Source organism: Vipera berus (genome assembly GCF_964194415.1).
Source record: "Vipera berus genome assembly, chromosome: 3".
Lineage (NCBI taxonomy): Eukaryota > Metazoa > Chordata > Lepidosauria > Squamata > Viperidae > Vipera > Vipera berus.
The window spans coordinates 11,402,208-11,421,996 of NC_138204.1; the positions used below are offsets into that span (position 1 = coordinate 11,402,208).

The window sequence follows — 19,789 nt, forward strand, 5'->3', positions numbered from 1 at the left end:
ATCTTTTTTGTGATATGGTAACCCAAATTGGCTGCAGTATTCCAGGTGTGGTCTTACTACCAGTTGGATATTAGCTCTATATTTTCTTTCCATTGGCTATGAAAATTTAAGAATAAGCTATTTTTCACACATTCTAGTTCAGAATTGGCTAGGAGAAGAAGGTCACCAGACATATGAGTCCCATCTCATAGGATCTCAGGTCCTAAATATTTCTTATTTTTGCACTCAGCAAGATATTGATATGGAATGGAACTCTTGTTATAAGATAGTCCTCGACTTACAACAGTTCGTTTGTTTGTCACCCTCCCTTGCATGGTTGTGGTCAAAATTCAGACATGACTCATATTTATGACAGTTGCAGTGTCCTGGGTGTCAACACTCAAACAATTTTGGCTGAAGCCAAGCGATCAACTTTTGTGATCTTCTGGTAAGCAAAGTCAATGGGGAAGCCAGATTCACTTAACAAATGTCTTAATAAATTACTTCAGTGATTCACTTAACAACTATGGCAAGAAAGGTCATAAAATGCAGCAAAACTCACTTAACAATAGTTTGGCTTAGCAACAGAAATTTTGGGGCTCAGTTGTGGCCGTAAGTCGAGCATTACCTGTATTTGACTAATCTCAAACAATTAGAACAAAGTGGGATATAGTTCACATACTAATGGGCCATGGTAAATCACTTAAATCACTTAAATATGAGCCAGCCGTGTGCTGCAGCTGCCAAAAAAGCCACCACGGTGCTAGGCTGCATTAACAGAGGGATAGAATCAAGATCACATGAAGTGTTAATATCACTTTATAATGCCTTGGTAAGGCCACACTTGGAATACTCCATCCAGTTTTGATCACCAAGATGTAAAAAAGATGTTGAGACTCTAGAAAGAGTACAGAGAAGAGCAACAAAGATGATTAGGAGACTGGAGGCTAAAACTAGAGATTGGGTATCTCTAGTTTAATGAAGAGAAGGACGAGGGGGGACATGATAGCAGTCTTCCAATATCTCAGGGGCTGCCACAAAGAAGAGGGAGTCAAGCTATTCTCCAAAGCGCCTGAAGGCAGGACAAGAAGCAATGGATGGAAACTCATCAAGGAGAGAAGCAACCTAGAACTAAGGAGAAACTTCCTGACAGTTAGAACAATTAACCAATGGAACAACCTGCCTCCAGAAGCTGTGAATGCTCCAACACTGGAAGTTTTTAAGAAGAGACTGGACAGCCATTTTCTGAAATGGTATAGTGTTTCCTGCCTGAGCTGGGGGTTGGACTAGATTTATTTTTTATTTTTTATTTATTTTAATTCCATTTATATCCCGCCCTTCTCCGAAGACTCAGGGCGGCTTACAAGCTTAGCAGTAGCCTTCATTCTATGTATATGCCTGCTTATTAGGGCTTTCATACACTCCCCAAGCGGCATTTTTACAAAGTCATCTTATTGCCCCCAACAATCTGGGTCCTCATTTTACCTACCTCGGAAGGATGGAAGGCTGAGTCAACCTTGAGCCTGGTGGGACTCGAACCTGCACTAATTGCAGGCAGCTGGTGTTACTTAAGGAGGCATTAGCCCACTGCTCCACCAAGGCTCTAAAGATGACTTCCAAGGTCCCTTCCAACTTTATTATCATTATCATTATCGATGTTGTTGTTGTTGTTGTTGTTGTTGTTGTTGTTGTTGTTGTTATTATTATTATTTCAGTAGTTAGAATGCAGTACTGCAGGCTACTTCTGCTGCCTGCTGGCTGCCTGGAGTTTGGCAGTTCGATTCTCACCCGCTCAAGGTTGACTCAGACTTCCATTCTTCTGAGGTTGGTAAAATGAGGACCCAGATTGTTTGGGGCAAATATGCTGAGTCTGTAAACCGCTTAGAGAGGGCTGCAAAAGCACAGTGAAGCGGTATATAAGTCTAAGTGCTACTGCTATTGCTAATTAGATTTTATGAACCAAATTTATATGGCTGCCCAACTTACACACAATGACTCTGGGTGGCTTACAACATTAAAATACCACAGTGTAAAAACCTATAAACCCCTCATCTGCCCTAGTGCTGGTAACCACACGCTTATTCATTTATTAAATAAGTTTATATGGCTGCCCAAGTTACACACGACGAGCAACATGGTAAAGAAAGAGAGTTTCTGTCTCTTAGCCTTGATCTAACCATAGGAAAAATATGTCCATGTATGTGTGGAATCCTTGATGCTCTCTCTGAACCTGGTTGTTCTCTCTCTCAGCAAATCCCACTCCCTTCTAGCACTGATGACATTATCTAGTTGGGTAATGAAATGTCTCTGAGAAAACAACCAAGCTCAGAGAGAACCAAGAACCCCACAGTTTAACCCAGAGCTACAAATATTCTCTTCTATTGATGGATGCGTGTGCATGTGGTTTTGAATACTTATTTAATAGCCCCACCACTATCTTTAGCATTGCCCACCATCAAGCCATTTTTTAAGCAGTCTGGCCATAAGCAATCCTCAGAATCAACCAGACTGCGTATTCCTGGCTTAGATTATGAACATGTAGGTCCAATTCCCAACATGCTATTCAACAAAATGCTTACTGGATTATTTTGACAAGCGACAATGAAACAGATGCCCTGCCTCTGGGCAGCTGAGAGGCAACTGATTCAAGGAAACAAGCAAATGCATTAGGTAATTCTTTGATCATATATGCAACACAGCTCTGAGGTCCAATACTTTGTGCACTAAACATAGTTCTTAGGTTAAGGAAGTCCTAAACCAGGGGTGGGAGGAGGGGAAGAGAAAACATTTTTGCTGCCATGAGTTCTTTGGGAGAAAAACTGGATAGGTTTTTGACAGTTATTTTGGTGGTCATGGATCCTACTTTACTGAGAGCAAACTTCTCTTTAGAGCAGGGGTCTTCAAACATGGCCCTTTTATGACGCGTGCCTGGCTGAGGAATTCTGGGAGTTGAAGTCCATAAGTCATAAAAGGGCCATGTTTGAAGACCCCTGCTTTAGAGGTTGTTCTGTTTACAAACTGTCAAAAGAGAGTCTTTTAATTGGGAAGATGGTTTAAAGGGGGGAAAATGCAGAAGAAGAGAGAACATATGGGGGTCTTGGAGTTGCCCATTAGCTCCCAGACAGTATTTTGTAGATACCCAAGGATCACCTGGTCACATGCATTCGTATACATTGAATCTCGATTTTAATTATACTAATCCTATTTCCGTTTCTCTGTCTTTCTTATTTTGAACATAGACATGCATCGCCTGCTTGTATGCACAAATACATTTCAATAAAACATGCATGGTTTCTAATCAAAATTGTAGAAGTATCTTGCAGAAATGGCTTCCTAGTTTGGAGTGCAGGTAGTATTACAACCATTTGTTGACTGTTCAAAGTTACAAACGGCACTGAAATAAGTGACATACAACCACTGAAGTATGGTCATGTTGTCACGTGATCAAAATTTGGACACTTAGCAAGTGGCATGTGTTTATGACGTTTGCAGTGTCCCAGGGTCATGCGATCCTCTTTTGTGACCATCTGACAAGCAAAGTCAACAGGGAAGCCAAATTTACTTAACAGCTGTGTTGCTAACTTAACAGCTGCAGTGATTTGCTTAACATTTGTGGCAAGGACGATCGTAAAATGGGGCAAAAAAACACACTTAACAACTGTTTTGCTTAGCAACAGAAATTGTGGGCTCAATTGTGGTCATACATTGTGGACTACCTTGTAATCATGGCACTGAACTCACTAATTTGCATATCCTATTTTAATTATTTGGTCTGGGTTGTTTTTTTTTTTTTACTATATGAATTCTCCCATGAGATTTACCATTCCCTCTGTTTCTTACTAATGAGAGTTAAGGAGTAAGTGTATTGTCTGTTTAGGTAGTAGAACCTGGTGAAGAACAAAACAAGGCAGTGAAAATTCAGAGTAGTTCCAGGACCTAATGATTGAATTCATACCACATATTGACCGGCTTGAAATTAGTTTGAATAATTTTCCTGGTGGGAACTCAGCCACTCTTTTCACATACTAATCCAACCCATCATGATAAGACACATCATTGATCTTCTTGATTTATACATGTTATGTTTCTGCTCTGTGAACTGCGCTGGTTGCCAATATGCTTCTAAGTTCAATTCACCTTATTGGTAGTTATCAATGAACTCTTCAAGGCATGGGACCAGGTCATTTGTGGGACTCCCCCTTCCTGATCAAGTCTAGCCATCCCATCAGAGCTGGCAGGAGAGGAATGTTACAAGTCCTATCCATCCAGTGAAGAAAAGAAGAAAGCCTTCTCTATCGTGGTTTTTTGTTGTTTTTAATTTCTGCTGCTAATTGTCTCTTTATTTCGTCTGTTTCTGGTGCTATTTGATGTTAGCCATCTTGAGACAGGCAGAAGAAAGAAAGAAAGAAAGAAAGAAAGAAAGAAAGAAAGAAAGAAAGAAAGAAAGAAAGAAAGAAAGAAAGAAAGAAAGAAAGAAAGAAAGAAAGAAAGAAAGAAAGAAAGAAAGAAAGAAAGAAAGAAAGAAAGAAAGAAAGAAATGCTTGAGACAGGCAAAAGAAAGAAAAAAGGGAGGGAGGGAGGAAAGAAATGCTTGATAGAGGGGAAAGAAAGAAGGAAAGAAAGAAAGGCTTGAGATAAGCGAAAGAAAGAAAGAAAGAGAAAGAAAGAAAGAAAGAGAGAGAGAGAGAGAGAGAAAGAAAGAAAGAAAGAAAGAAAGAAAGAAAGAAAGAAAGAAAGAAAGAAAGAAAGAGAAAGAAATGCTTGATACAGGGGAAAGAAAGAAAAAAGGAAGGAAGGAAGGAAAGAAAAAGAAAGAAAGAAATGCTTGATAGAGGGGAAAGAAAGAAGGAAAGAAAGAAAGGCTTGAGATAAGCGAAAGAAAGAAAGAAAGAGAAAGAAAGAAAGAAAGAAAGAGAGAGAGAGAGAGAGAGAGAGAAAGAAAGAAAGAAAGAAAGAAAGAAAGAAAGAAAGAAAGAAAGAAAGAAAGAAAGAGAAAGAAATGCTTGATACAGGGGAAAGAAAGAAAAAAGGAAGGAAGGAAGGAAAGAAAAAGAAAGAAAGAAATGCTTGATACAGGGGAAAGAAAGAAAGAAAGAAAGAAAGAAAGAAAGAAAGAAAGAAAGAAAGAAAGAAAGAAAGAAAGAAAGAAAGAAAGAAAGAAAGAAAGAAAAAAGAAAGAAATAATTTCATTGCCTGGACATAGCATATTTTATTATTGTGTTTTATTAACCAGATGTGTGTTGTATGAACTTGGACAAATATTTCTGAGTATAAGTAAAATAGCATATATGCCACAGCTACTCTACTTGAATTAACCTGCATTAGTCCAGAGGTAGCCAGAGCTGGACTTATGATATTCAGCACATGATATCCAGAGAGGCATCATAACTGAATTAGGCTTTTAAAAACAGACCTTAATGATCTGAGGGAAATGCGTGAATATAATCATTTCTGAACTGAATTTTGGAAACTTCCCAAGAAGAGAGCTATGTAAGCATGATATTCTTGACAGAACAGAGTTCTCTTTTTGAAGACTTGGACCAGGTCAATAGAAAGAAGAATCCATTCAGAAGACACTGTATATCAGACAAATAGGTGGATGTCCTCTTTTATATGATGATAAGCACATTTCTACCAATTGAGTCCAGTGTGATTTGAACATTCAAGTCATTTTGGGAAATCAATGCAATTGAAATATCTTGAATCACTAAATTGGACTGAATTCAATTTGGACCAATTTAGACCATTATAAGGCAACGTGCACGAATGGAAAATCATTAAATTAGACCAAATTGATTTGGATGTATCAATTTGAGCACTGCGGTTTGGTATTCCAAATCTGTTTAACGCTGAATATTCATGCAGCTACAGCAATATGTATTGTATTTCCAATTAAAGTTCCATTTCTAAATTTGCTTCTTTACACATAGCCATGTCTAGAACTGAAGAACAGAATAGAATAACAACTTTATTGTCACTCTGAATGTACACTAATTGGCATACATTAAAATGAAATTTCATTCCATACCGCTCTCAAAGGCTCACCACCTCTGATATACACTACATAAATATGACAAAAATAAATAAATAAATAAATACAGAATTATGCACATAGACACATATGTTATATGACACAGAGTAACAACATAGTCTAGTTCGGGTTATGTATACATGTGCACGGTGAGAAAAATGAATCTTGTGAATTTACCAGACGGATGGCATAGGGAACAAAGCTATTACAGAATTGGGTAGTCCTGCTAGAAATACTTTGAAACCTTCTCCCAGAGGGGAGCAACAGAAACAGACGTAAAGTGGGTGTGTGCACAGATACATCGTCTCCTTTTTGTGCACCGCATCTGAGCAACATCTCTTCCTTTCATGTTACTGAACAGGACCGTAAGAATAAAAATGCAGAATCATTTTATACAAATCTGTTTATCTGTTTAAAAGAGGATAAAAACCCTTGAAGCCATCTTGTGGCTTTATTAGAACTTGAAACACTGCTTCCCACAGACAAGAGAACATGTGCAGACGGTTGAGCTTTAATTTAGAGTTTTAATTTATTTTACTTGATTTTTCACATGCTTTTCAGACCATTCTGATGCATGTGGTTTCTCTCTACGGTGTCATAATACTCTAAAAATTGTTTTCAAATCTTGACCTTTGTGATGTTGTGCACGGAGGCTGTGGGGGTGGATGGATAGATTCTCTGCTAGAGTTTAATTACAGCTTTCATATTTCTTACATAATCATACCAGATGTAAAACAGTTCCATTGATCTATATAAAATCCAGGGCATAGACCCATTAAACAAAAACCAAGTCACCAGTTTGGTCTATTGATTTTATACAAATCTGTTTATCTGTTAAAAGAGGATAAAAACCCTTGAAGCCATCTTGTGGCTTCATTAGAACTTGAAACACTGCTTCCCACAGACAAGAGAACATGTGAGACGGTTGAGCTTTAATTTAGAGTTTTAATTTATTTTACTGGATTTTTCACATGCTTTTCAGACCATTCTGATGCATGTGGTTTCTCTCTACGGTGTCATAATACTCTAAAAATTGTTTTCAAATCTTGACCTTTGTGATGTTGTGCACGGAGGCTGTGGGGGTGGATGGATAGATTCTCTGCTAGAGTTTAATTACAGCTTTCATATTTCTTACATAATCATACCAGATGTAAAACAGTTCCATTGATCTATATAAAATCCAGGACATAGACCCATTAAACAAAAACCAAGTCACCAGTTTGGTCTATTGATTAAGTTAAGGGACCAGGCAAGAAAGCAGGAGGGTGGATAAGTAGAGATCAAGTGTGGCTTGATGAGAACAAAGTGACAGAGTCCAGATCTGATCTGATAAAAGAACACATTTATTCAGCTGAACAAAGGTGGGTCCTCCCACAAGATTGGAAGAACCTTGAATACAGTTTGAATTAAGTATACATATACATTTCTTACTTTTCCTTAATTATATAGATAGTCCTTGACTTACAACAGTTCATGCTACCGTTTGAAGTTACAACTGCACTGTAAAAAGTGACTTAAGACCGTTTTTCACACTTGCAACCATTGCAGCATCCACACGGTCATATGATCAAAATTCAGACGCTTGGCAACTGACTCGTATTTATGTTGGTTGCAGGGTCCCAGGGTCATGTGATTCCCTTTTGCGACCTTCTTGACAAGCAAAGTCAATGGGGATACCAGATTCATTGAACAACTGTGTTTCTAACTTAACAACTGCAGTGATTCACTTAACAAGTGGCAAGAAAGTTTGCAAACTAGGGCAAAATTCATCTCACAACTGTCTCCCTTAGCAACAAAAATTCTGGCCTCAATTGTAGTCGCAAGTCGAGGACTATCGGTATAAGTGGAAGCCAGCATACTACAGAAAAAGTAAAGAAGTTACAAATACACTAATGTGTGTATCCATTCTGTGGCTTTGATCACGTGCTCGACTTGCAGGCTGGTGGGTTTTTTTATGGAACATCCCAAAATCTCAAAGGCTGCCCAAGGCCCGAGCTTTATTTCTGTCATTTCAGCATAAGAACCTTTTGACCAATTGTCAGAATTATCAGACTCCTGATCAACAGACCATGAGTTCAGGTCCCACCAAATCCCACTTAAGCTATGAAAGCCAGTTGGGTGACTTTTGGCCAGTCCCTCTCTCTCAGCCCAACCTACCTCAGAAGGATGTTTTTATGGGAAAAATAGGACAGGGAAGAAGGTATGTTGGATACTTCTTCCCAGTGCTTTTTTTGTAAAATAAAAAGGTGCCGGAACTCACACATGTCATACAACCCGCCTTGCCTACCCTACAAGGTTCCATCCAAAAAACGTGCCGGAACTCTGTTCTGAGCATTCTATGAGGAAAAAAGCCCTGCTTCTTCCACTTTGAGATATTTGTGAAAATAATAAAGACGGGATGTGTATGTGTATATATATATATGCATGTATGCATGCATGCACAATGTATGTGTGTATGAATGACATCCATTCTTTCTTCAACCCATCCTTTCTGATTTTAACACAGATACTCCTATTCAACTTCTATGTTTTGCATGACAAAGTCACCTTTCACCTTCACAAGACTAAACAAGGGGGAAAAATATTCTTCTACATCACCATTTCATTTCCCCCCACAAACCTCAATTTCTTGCAGAAACCATGTGATATCTATTACTGTACCTTAGCCTAACACTTGCACATCTTAACATTTCTCCATGAACTTCCTTCTCATTACCGAAGTAAACGTTCGAAACAAATTTAAACTACTTGCTTAGGTTTTCACCTTTTAGGTATGATTTGTTTGAATTGCTTCATTTTCCCCATTCAGACACAGCTACCTTGGCATCTAGTAGATTTATTCGAGGGTTCATATTTTTGTTGCATCGTATATAATCAATAGATGCTTGGAAAATCATTAGGGTTCTCTGCTAACAGTACCTCATCCTCTGTAGACAAAGATACATGGACAGTCACATCCCAATCCAAACCATAAGCATGCATTAAAGAATCAAGGGTCTATTACACATCATTAACTTACTCTCTCTGCTCATTGCTGAATTATTACCATTAGTTTATTCTCATGCTGGCTTTACTTCCATCATGTATCACTCTTAACATTTTCAGCAACCAATTGATTTTTCCTTCAGGTGGATTACATTCATTCATAATATTGCAATGTTTTTTTCTCAAACTCATATTATCACCATTCCCTAGACCATGGTATAACTGTTATCTCCTTTCATATGAATCCACAGTAATCTAGATCAGAGGTCCCCAATCTTTTGGGCACCAGGGACCAGTTCCGTGGAGATTGCATGGTTTTGTGTGCTGTAGGCATCCCACGAATGGGGCTTTGCTTGTTTGTGCGGACCAGTTGCTGGCATGCTGTGGCCCGGTACCGGTCTATAGACTGGGGGCTGGGGACCCCTGATTTAGATCATACCAATTCATACTTTTGAATGTGCATTCAGCCTTTTCATTCATAAATAAAATCTCCACCCTCACTTCTGTATATATATTCATCAACTGTGCTCCATAAGATGCAATCCCTTTATTGAGTGCTCTTTTCCTTCCCCTTAATTTCATTAAATTGCAAAAAATGGAGACGTAAGCAGGGGGGTTCCCTTCATTGGGCATCATCAAACACAGTATAGATACTCATCAATCATAGACGCTGCTACAAATGCTACATTAGCAGGGATTTGACTAGGTACAGTACCAGTATAAATAGTTCCAATCCTATGATTCTATCCAGGCAACATAGATGGTACACCACTCATGAAGCTTTATTTGGCTCCTAAGTGTTTGAGCTGCCAGGGGGACATCAGAATGATTGAAAAGCACCCTTTCCCACCTTCAGTAATAAATAAACTGAAAGACACCACTAAGGGAACTTTGAAGACATTTTCAAGAATCCTGAGAATAAGCTTTAAAAAGAATAAATTAAGGCAAGAACCAATCTGGATCAGTCTTCTGAGCTTTCAGACTGGTGCTGAAGCCCATCCTCAAGGAACTTAACTCTACCAGACTGTGTATTTTGGGCTATTCTATGCATACTATTTATGTGCTGTCTGGTTGCATGTGGCTTTTTATTGGTTGATTGGGGTGTTGGTGGCTGGCTATTAAGTTGTTAGTTGTTGTTTTCTGGGCTCCTAAATACTTAATAAGCGGGTGGTAAATCAGCATTCCTGTTGACCGCCCTTTTTCCCCAGGCTTTAATCATTTTCCTGGCTATCTTTGTACCTGCTCAACCAACAATCTTAGTAGCTACGAAATTGAACAGTTCATTGCACTGTGTGGTTACCAATGAGTTCAGGTCTCCTCGTCTGACCATTCACTTGTGTCCTTGCAATCTTAAAAATTGATGCAAGCCTGTTTTGGAATTGCAGTGTAGATTTCATAACAACATTAATATTATAAGCCATTATAAATCCAGGTATGCTGGGTTTAGCCACACGAGCAACTCAAATAGCTGTTTTATTTTTCTGAAAAAGTTGGAATAATGAAAGAATTTTACCAAGCAATAAATCCCCAAACCAAGTCTCTGATATCTGTTCTAAGGCACCCCCATTTCTCTTGTATTCCATCCTTCCTGAACATCACTTATTTTGAAATGAGAGACACCTTTTGCCTGCGGGAATTAAATAAATTTTTCATTCATGGCAAAGTTCAAGTAGGTTATGCTGGGATGAGACCAAAGCATGTTTTGGTAGGTTGGTGTGAGGAACCGCTTTGAAAGTCTGAATAAAATATACACATCATTATTTTTGTAATTCTCACCTCAAAAATATTTGTTTATCTCTTTTCCTTCCAATTATGACCTGTAAAATCATTTCATCTCACTGGTTATTTTCTAGAGAGAGACAAGGAATACAAATCTTCAGGCTTCTTTCTTATCAACTGCTGTTTCGCTGGCAAAATTTATTTTATTTCAGTGCACAGATGTGGAAAAACTCTGCGCGTTTTTATATCATTGTCCTTTAATGTCATGGTTCGCTTCCTAGGGTACATTTGCAGAGAGAGGAAAGGAAGCATATCAACATTTTAAATCAGTAAATCAAAATAAATGTCCCAGATAAATGTCAATCAATAAATGCCCAAATAAATGCCATTACAAGCTTCTGCTATATTTTTCAAATATTGAAAGAACGAGCGGCCAATTTGTGTCTCTGTGGGAACAAGCAATCCGGAACTAGTCTGAATATAGAAGATCAAAAATTGATCCAATAATCAGGATGCATTTATCACAACAGCATAAATCTGAACAGTCTGTCTTCATACAATTTTATCATGCACTATTGAAGTTTTAAATCAGAATATATTTGGTTGGCGTATTAATACACAAATGTGAATAGCTTGTTAACAGTACTCTGTGCCTGTGTTGTATACAACTGACCAAAATGATGGGTAATTTTACCTCATGATTGCTTTCTAAAAATGACAGATTTTTCTCTTTAGCTATTTAATTATACAGTAGTCCTCAACTTACAACAGTTCAAGTTACAACAGCACTGAAAAAATGACTTATGACTGTTTTTCACACTTATGACCATTGCAGCATCCTTACAGTCATGTGATCAAAATTCAGATGCTTGGCAACTAACTCATATTTATGACAGTTGCAGTGTCCCAGGGTCACGTGATCAACTTTTATGGCCTTCTTCTAAGCAAAGTCAATGGGAAAGCCAGATTCACTTAACAACCATGTTACTAACTTAACACCTGCAATGATTCACTTAGCATCTGTGGCAAGAAAGGTTGTAAAATGGGACAAACTTCATTTAATCACTGTCTCACTTAGCAACAAAAACTTTGGGCTCAATTTTGGTCATATGTCAAGGACTATCTGTAATGAGGGAAGATAGATTTTACCCATTTAATTGTCATAGTTACCTTGATTACTTGCTATTTATTTCAAAACCAATGGAAAATGCCTTTTGCTATTAGTGAAGCCCACCTCATCTGGCCTGTATTTTCACCTTTTTATTGCAATTTGGTAAGTGGAAACTTATATTCTATGTCTGAAACGTAAAAGTCCTACAAGCATGACATTTCCTTTCCCAATCATTGCGGTTTATTGCAAAAACGCACAAGTTTAATGGCTCAGATAAATAGTTGTTTTGGGATTCTGTTTTAAGCTGCTTCACTGAGGGACGACAATGTTTCTGTGAAAACTCTCTGCCATGTTTTAATACCATAAAAAAGTTACAAAAGCAAAACATTGTTTGTGGATTGGCCTCAGAAACTACCAAGATCAATTGTACAAGAGAAAGATGGCAAACACTTAAATTGCCTTGGGAAGGAGTTTACATTTGTTTATAGAAATGCTTGCTTTAGAAGTTGAAAATTGCAAGATTTGTTGAGATGTTTTTTCCTTATAAGTAAAAGTAGCTTTTACAGCCTTCCTTCCCTCCTTCCTCCCATCTCCTTCCTTCCTTCGTTCCTTCCTCTGTCCCTCCCTCTTCCTTCCTTCCTCCCTCCCTCCCTCTCCCTTCCTCCCTCCTTCCTTCCTCCCATCTCTTCCTTCCTTCCTTCCTTCCTTCCTTCCTTCCTTCCTTCCTTCCTTCCTTCCTTCCTTCCTTCCTTCCTTCCTTCCTTCCTTCCTTCCTTCCTCCCTTCCATTTTATTCTACCATGCTATTAATTCAGAATCACTCTGCAAGTGAGCAGCCACATAAAAGTAATAAATTAAATAAATAACCTCTTCTAGGTTTTACAAGGTCCAGAAGGCGATTCTTGATTTACTACTGCAGTAAGCCTCTCGTTGGATTGAGAATTCCTTCACGCAAGAAACTTTTCCACTCATGGTAAGCACTGAATACTCACAGAGATGGAAATGTTATGGCATGTATACTAAATCAAATTTATTTATTTCACACTTCATATCCTAATACGTGAACCATAGCACTGTTGTACTAGACATACATTTTAGAATCTTGCAGTGCAGTTCTTCAATTAACATGGATACTTCAGTGCATGTGTAATGAAAAAATATGCCCAACCTTGCTTATATTACTTAAGATGACAAATAAAATTCATGACACTAGGGGAAATTGCCTTCAAAAACAGATGTTCTGTCTTAAATTGCATGACTAAGGTGTGCATTGGGGAAAATGGGCATAACAAATGCCTCTAACTTTCTAAAAACTGACTTTTTTTAGGATAAGTGTTGCAAGAAACAGATGGGACAAATATATCTTTGGAAATATGAGTGACTGAGTGAAACCAATGCAAAAAGACTTCTGCCTCATTCTATTATATCCAGTAATTAACTGATTATTGAAGAACATTTTAACAATCTTCAAGACTGTAAAGAAGATGAATTGGGGTTCGGTTTGGCTACATGAAATGCTGGATTGGACTGAGATTCTTGCAAAAACCTGCACGCTGCTTAATCAGTTGCTAACCTCAATATATTACAAAACATGCATGTTGGCTGGCTAACTAACATGACTAACTCTCTCTCTCTCTCTCTCTCTCTTTCTCTGTCTGTCTCTCCACCTCCCCCCTCTCTCTTCCTCCCTCCCTCCCTCCCTCCCTACACATACATACATACATACACTTAATTGTGATTGGAAGTAAACATTTGCTTAACCCATTGCAATCGTATACACAAACACCACGGAAGCAACACAAAGAAACAGCAGAAACATACAGATATGATACATCACTGAATTACAGAGAAGAACATGCAGATACCTCCTATGGCTGTTGCTGGTTAAAAAGTTGGAAAGAATTGATAAAGCCATGGTATGAAAGTTTTCCTCAACTTTTTCTTCTTCCCAGCTCAATGGAATACAGGTTGTCCTCAACTTACGACTGGTTGCTAAATTGACTTTATTGTAAAACTACTTTAACAGAATCTTGCAAATCTGATGGTGCAAACTTTCTGTCACCCTTCTTTAACTGCTTGATTCATTAGGGTAGGTCCTTTCTAAATTTCTTGCTCTAACTGTTAAGCCACTAGCAGCTCCTGCATCTCTTATCTATTTGTTTCCTAGGCAGTGTCTCTTTCCTTCATTCCCTAAGGTCATTTGTGCATTTCACTACTCAAAGAAGGGCAAGAATTCTTTTGCTACTGAACTTAAATTGCCTATTTATACAAGTGAGGTGTCAGATGAGGAGACCCAAACTCATTGGTAGCCTCACACTGCAATAAACAAGGATATACATTCAATTTCGCAGCTACTAAGATTGTTGGCCGAGCAGGTACAAAGATAGCCAATGATTGCAGCCTGGGAAACCAGTCCCATGTCAGTCAATAGGAATGATAATTTACCACCAGCTGATCAGGTACTTAGGAGCTGAGGACTTGGCAACACAAGGAAACAACAGTCAACAACTTAATAGCCATCCATCAACAGCCCAATCAACCATTAATAAGCCATACCCAACCAGGCACCACATAAATACTACGCATAGAATAGCCCAAAGCACACATTCCAGTAAAGAGAAATTCACTGAGTCCAAAAGCTTGGAAGACTAAAACTCTGGTCCTAGTGACTGACCCAGATTGGATCTTGAAACATTATCCTGGAACGCATGTATTTGCCTTCATCTGTGCTTATTTATACATTTGCATATGTCTAAACACATTTTAACAATTAGGCAAACATTTTTAGCAAAGTGATATTTTCCTCTCTAACTCCTTTTCTGATGATTGGAGCACTCCTGATTTTTTCCCCCTCCTAGATCCCATCAGTGAGAATTTCTAATTTAGTTTCTTCTTCTGCTTGTTTCGAGTGTGATTGTAATGCCATTCATTTTGACATCGCATTTGTCCTCATCAAGGTCCACCTTTCTCTCTTCTCTGTTGATTGAGATAACTTGGTGGTAAGGTAATTTTTGCCTCTTTGAACCTTCTAGGATTAGATTGGAAGAAAACGTGCGCAGATATAAATTAAACCACTTTGCTTTTGTTAGAACCACAGGTATACAAATCACTCCAGCTACTGGAGCTAATGTACAAATAAGTCGATTTAACACAAGGCAGCGCAAACCAAGTGCTCTCTTTTTTTTTCCCCACTCAAAGAGAAATGGACCCTTCTTGCTTGCAACTTCAGAACCAGCCAGTCTAAACATTTTTTGGGTTTACCTAGAATCCCAGTTTCAGATCTTAGCTTGCCGGATTCATAAGTGTGTGGTCATTCACAGAATCTTGCTGCTTTTGTCAAAACAACGAAAGAAGCATCTCACAAGATTCACACCCTCATGCCACAATGCACCTACACACATGGGTCATAATGGCGTAACTCTCCTTTCACCTTCTAACAATTTGATCTTTCGTGTGGAACGTCAAGTCGCAGGTCAGAGAACAATACAGGAACAGACAACTTATCAGCTGCAGCTTACGGCTTTTAAGCAAAGTACTTATACTGTCAGGCCTGCCATCTTCAGCGTACTTCGCTTCACTGGCATCGTGTCCTAAAATGCAACGGGGGCGGAGGAGAAGATGGAAAAGTAGGGAGTAGGAACAGGCAGGAAGGAAAAGGGGAGGACAGGGTGACAGGAATCAGAAGTTTCCATCTGGAATGAACCAGCCAACCAAGGATGGAGCCGTGAGAATGGAATGCAAAACTTCAGCAAAAAGGCATCAAATCCCAAACCGGTTCCCAAAACATCTAATTCAAATGCTATTGGACATGGATGGAGTGATCAAGCGGGGAGGGCCTATCATAGCCCCCTCAGAAGCTGGTTCGGAGCAGGAGGAGGAGGAGGAGGAGTTGGAACTAGGACCGTCCGACAGGGAAAGCATGCCGGGGGCTGAGGATAATGCTCTTCCAGCCCAGTAGTCAACCAGACGGAGAGCTGACTGCTTGCACAGACGCAGGGGAGGATTGGCTGCTGACTGGCAGTGGTGCTGATAGGCAGCCAATCTCTTCTGAGGAGGACCAGCTGCCTCCTCCACTCCATCCAAGGGCAAGGAGAGTGGAGCATAGGCAAGCCCAGAGGAGGGCTGCAAGGCTACTTGGGAGGAGGTCACCCCACTCCTCCCTGACAAGGAACACCTGGAGGGGAGTAACTTAAGGAGAAGCTGTGGGGAGTTAATTTTTGCAAGGAACAATTGTTTGCTTTGGTTTACACTCCCCCAGCTTTTACTCATGCCTATTGCTGTTTGCCTTGCCTCGCTTGGAAGATTGCTCTTCACCTTTTGTTTTGGACCTCTCCTTTCTCTGGTGGCCTACGTTTGGCCTTTGCTTCTTTGGGACTTTGGACTGCTTCTGTTCTGGGACCCGTTTCTTGTCCTGAGGACTGCCCTTGTATTGTGGCTGGACCCTGCTTGGTGGACTGGACTTAGATCCCTGATCTTTGCCCTGTGAGCATGCTCCTACTCTGTGGACTTTATTTGTACTATAGGGGCTGTTGTTTGGGGGACTGAGGGTGGCTGCCTTCAGGGTAGCGTGAGGGTGGAGACTTACCGGTTGTTGGAAGGCCGTTTGTGCCTTGAAAGAATGCAGGCTTTACGTGGGAATATTCAGATCCAGCTTTGCTTATGTTGTCACCACTTGACTTTAGTAAAAGCGAACCTCTCACTTCAAAAATGGAGTCGAGGATTTTTCTTTCCTAAACACTCAAGTCGGGATGAGCCTGACCATAGAGTCCTTGACTTACTATCATAATCAAGACCAGAATTTTCTTCGCTAACCAAGACGAAGTAAGTTGTGCCTGATTTTAGGGCCCTTTTTGCCAAAGATGTGAAAAGCAAATTACTGCAATTGTTAAATGACTCATGCAGCCGTTAAGCGAATCCAGCATCTCCCATTTACTCCCATTTACTCATGCCTATTGCTGTTTGCCTTGCCTCACTTGGAAGATTGCTCTTCACCTTTTGTTTTGGAAGCCAGCTGGGAGGGTTGCAAATAGCGATTGCCTGACTCTGGGATACTCCAACTGTTGTAAATACATTTTTGTTGCCAAGCGTCTGAATTTTGATCACATGAACAAGGGGTGCAATGGTTGTAAGTGCGAGGATTGGTCGTAAGTCTTTTTTGTCAGTGCCATTGTAACTTTGAATGTTCGCTAAATGAATGGTTGTAAGCCGAGGGCTGCCTACAATGATTAGAATGACCAAAACCATTCCACACTTTTCCACAGTTGAATAAAGCAAGCATGTAGATACATGTCACCAAACACTATCTCCCCAAATGCTGCATTTCTTTATTAAGAGAATCCCCCTACTACAAAAAACAACAACAGTTTTTTTCCTAGGTGATTTACAATAAAAAACACCCTGTCTGCTAGTTCAGGTGCAGCCGCTGAGTTCCATTCTAAACCATCATTAACAATTGATAGGACAATTATGGCTTTTTAATGGGACTTTAACTCAACCAATAGGCATCTCTCTGCTTTTAAATTAAACCAGGGCAAAGTAAAACAGTGCAGCACACACCTGGGAAAAACAACAAGCAGTAAGCGTGGGAGTTGGGATTGTTAGATTTTTTTTTTTATCCTTGAATGTTCAGGAGATTAGCCTCCTAAACATGGGGTCTTGCAGCTATACAGGTACTCCTCAGCTTAAGACCACAATTGAGCCAAAAATTTATGTCGCTAAGTGAGACATTTGTTAAGTGAGTTTTTGCCTCATTTTTCGACCTTTCTCACAGCAGCTGTTCAGTAGGTGTTAAATTAGTAACACAGTTGTTAAATCACAAAAGGTGGTCACATGACCTTGGGACACGGCAACCGCCATAAATATGAATCAGTTGCCAAGCATTTGAATTTTGTTCATGTGATCGCAGGAATGCCGCAATGGTCGTAAGTGTGAATAGTGGTCCTACGTGACATTTTTCAGGGCCATTGTAACTTTGAATGGTCCCTAAATGAACTGTCGTAAGTCAAGGTCTAACATACTTAAATTTATCTCCCAGAATTTTCAGCAAGTAAGGATGGAGAATGTATGGCCAGATCATGTTGTATCATAACTCCTAACATCCTTCTTCTTTGATCACATTGGTGAGGGGCTGATGAAATTATAGTTCAGAAACATCTGGAGGGTTGACAGGTCCTTGTGGGTTTATGGGAGTTGATGTTCACTTCCATCTGGAGAGCACTGTGGGTGGGATAGGTTGCTGTGTCATTAGTAGGGCTATAAAAATCCAGATTAGATTACAGCAAAGGGAAAACCAGCAAACTCTGGATTTCAGCTTACCTGTAGTGATTGTCTTGGCTGTAATTATTAGCTTCAGTGGCAGGACTTGACTCTGGGGTGTTAGAAATGAAATAGCTTGCTTTTAAAATGGTAAAATTGTTACCCCCTCCTTCTAATTGATGTAAACAGTTATTTTCCTCTTTCTATTCTTTACGTTAAAAAATAGAGTGCAGGATAGTGATATAATAATATTGTTCTTTTTTTTTTCTTTTAGAAAGCCGGGAGTCAATTGTCACGGCAGCAACTTTTTTGAGTTTTTGTTGTTTTTTTTTTAAAAAAAACCAACCACAACTTTTCAAAGGCCTAAACTTGGAAAGCAGAAGACTGAGAGAATATGGCTATGCTTGTTCAAAGCTCACCACACCGTAGATTCAGCTGTCAGCCTTTGACCACAATGAAGCCCGAGGCAGCAGTGTACACGTTTTTAACATTCAAAGCCTGCAGCAGTGTAATTAGGGCTTCAGATAAACAGCAAAGCCTCGTGTTGTCATTTTTACAGGAGTGTAGTTGTGTGTGTGTGTGTGTGTCTGTCTGTGTGCAAAGGAAGATGAACAGCATGGGGAAATGTGTTTAAAAGTATATGCATGTATCTACTGTCATAATGTTCAGTGATGCTGATCAGAAGCTTCTATGGGAAGCAACATCAAAAGGCATAAGAGAGAGAAAACTGGGGTCTGCAACCTTCATTAGCAGCTTAACCCCTTACCCTCATCATTTTTAATTGCTTGTTCCATGAAACGAGGCAGGGAACATCTGGGAAAGACAGCCCAGCTAGGGAAGGAACAGTCAGCTGTCTCAGCTTGCATGGCACCATGCTGAATAGAAGGAGATCAGAAAAGCATATTTTTCTCTTACTAGGATGTCATGAAATGGGAAGAGAGGAGCTTGGACATTTTTGAACAGGTCATTCTAAAATGTCCCATTTAGCAGGGGGAAAAAAGGAGATTTTTCTTTTTAAAAAGGCACCTGTCTAGATGTTTATCAGTGCAGCCTTGGGTCATATATCTTTCAGATATAATCCTAGTTTGTTGGAAATAAGTTTGATCTTTCCAGTCCTGTTGCATAAATGTCAGTGTTCCATAAACCATAGTTTTCCATAACTTAGAAATTGAGAAACTGTGGGACTCCTCTCCTCACCGCTGGGGTTAAAATCTCATGCTGCCAAAGGTTTTCTTCACCAGGGGTTGCAATCAATTGATGGGCTATCCTTGTCAGGATTACAGGTTGCAAAGACAACCATCAATCAATCACCCTAACCCTAATCCATTTGTGTGTGGGGGGTGGGGGGTGGCAGAAGCATGAAGCAGCCAAAATAAGCAGATTTAATGAATTTTTGTGCAAAACTCAGTGATGAGTAAAAACATTTTGGGCAGGTTAAAAAAAAATAAGTGTGCCACCGCCCACTACGGCCACACTGGTATCATACCTGGTCCATCACCATGCTCTTGCTGCCGTGTTGCTTCTCCACTCCATGCACAGGCCCTGCCCCACTCCCGCATGCTCGCGGCCTACTGGTAGCGGTACCGGCAAAAAGTAAGCCCTTCCCAAAAGTAAAACCTAGTGCTTACTTCATAGCCCAAAAGAAATGGGAAACACAGTATGTGTGAGAGAAAGAGGGTGCAAACAGCCCCTCCTCAATAATTCCCAGAG

At 39.7% G+C, this 19,789-nt stretch overlaps 1 protein-coding gene across 1 annotated transcript in view; it reads right to left on the bottom strand.

The window, feature by feature from the left end:
- Window positions 1–19,789, bottom strand: part of CDH4 (cadherin 4) — a gene marked incomplete at its 5' end in the record, with an annotated part of 1,039,205 nt that overhangs the window by 367,052 nt on the left and 652,364 nt on the right. The gene's annotated exons all lie outside the window — the stretch shown is intronic.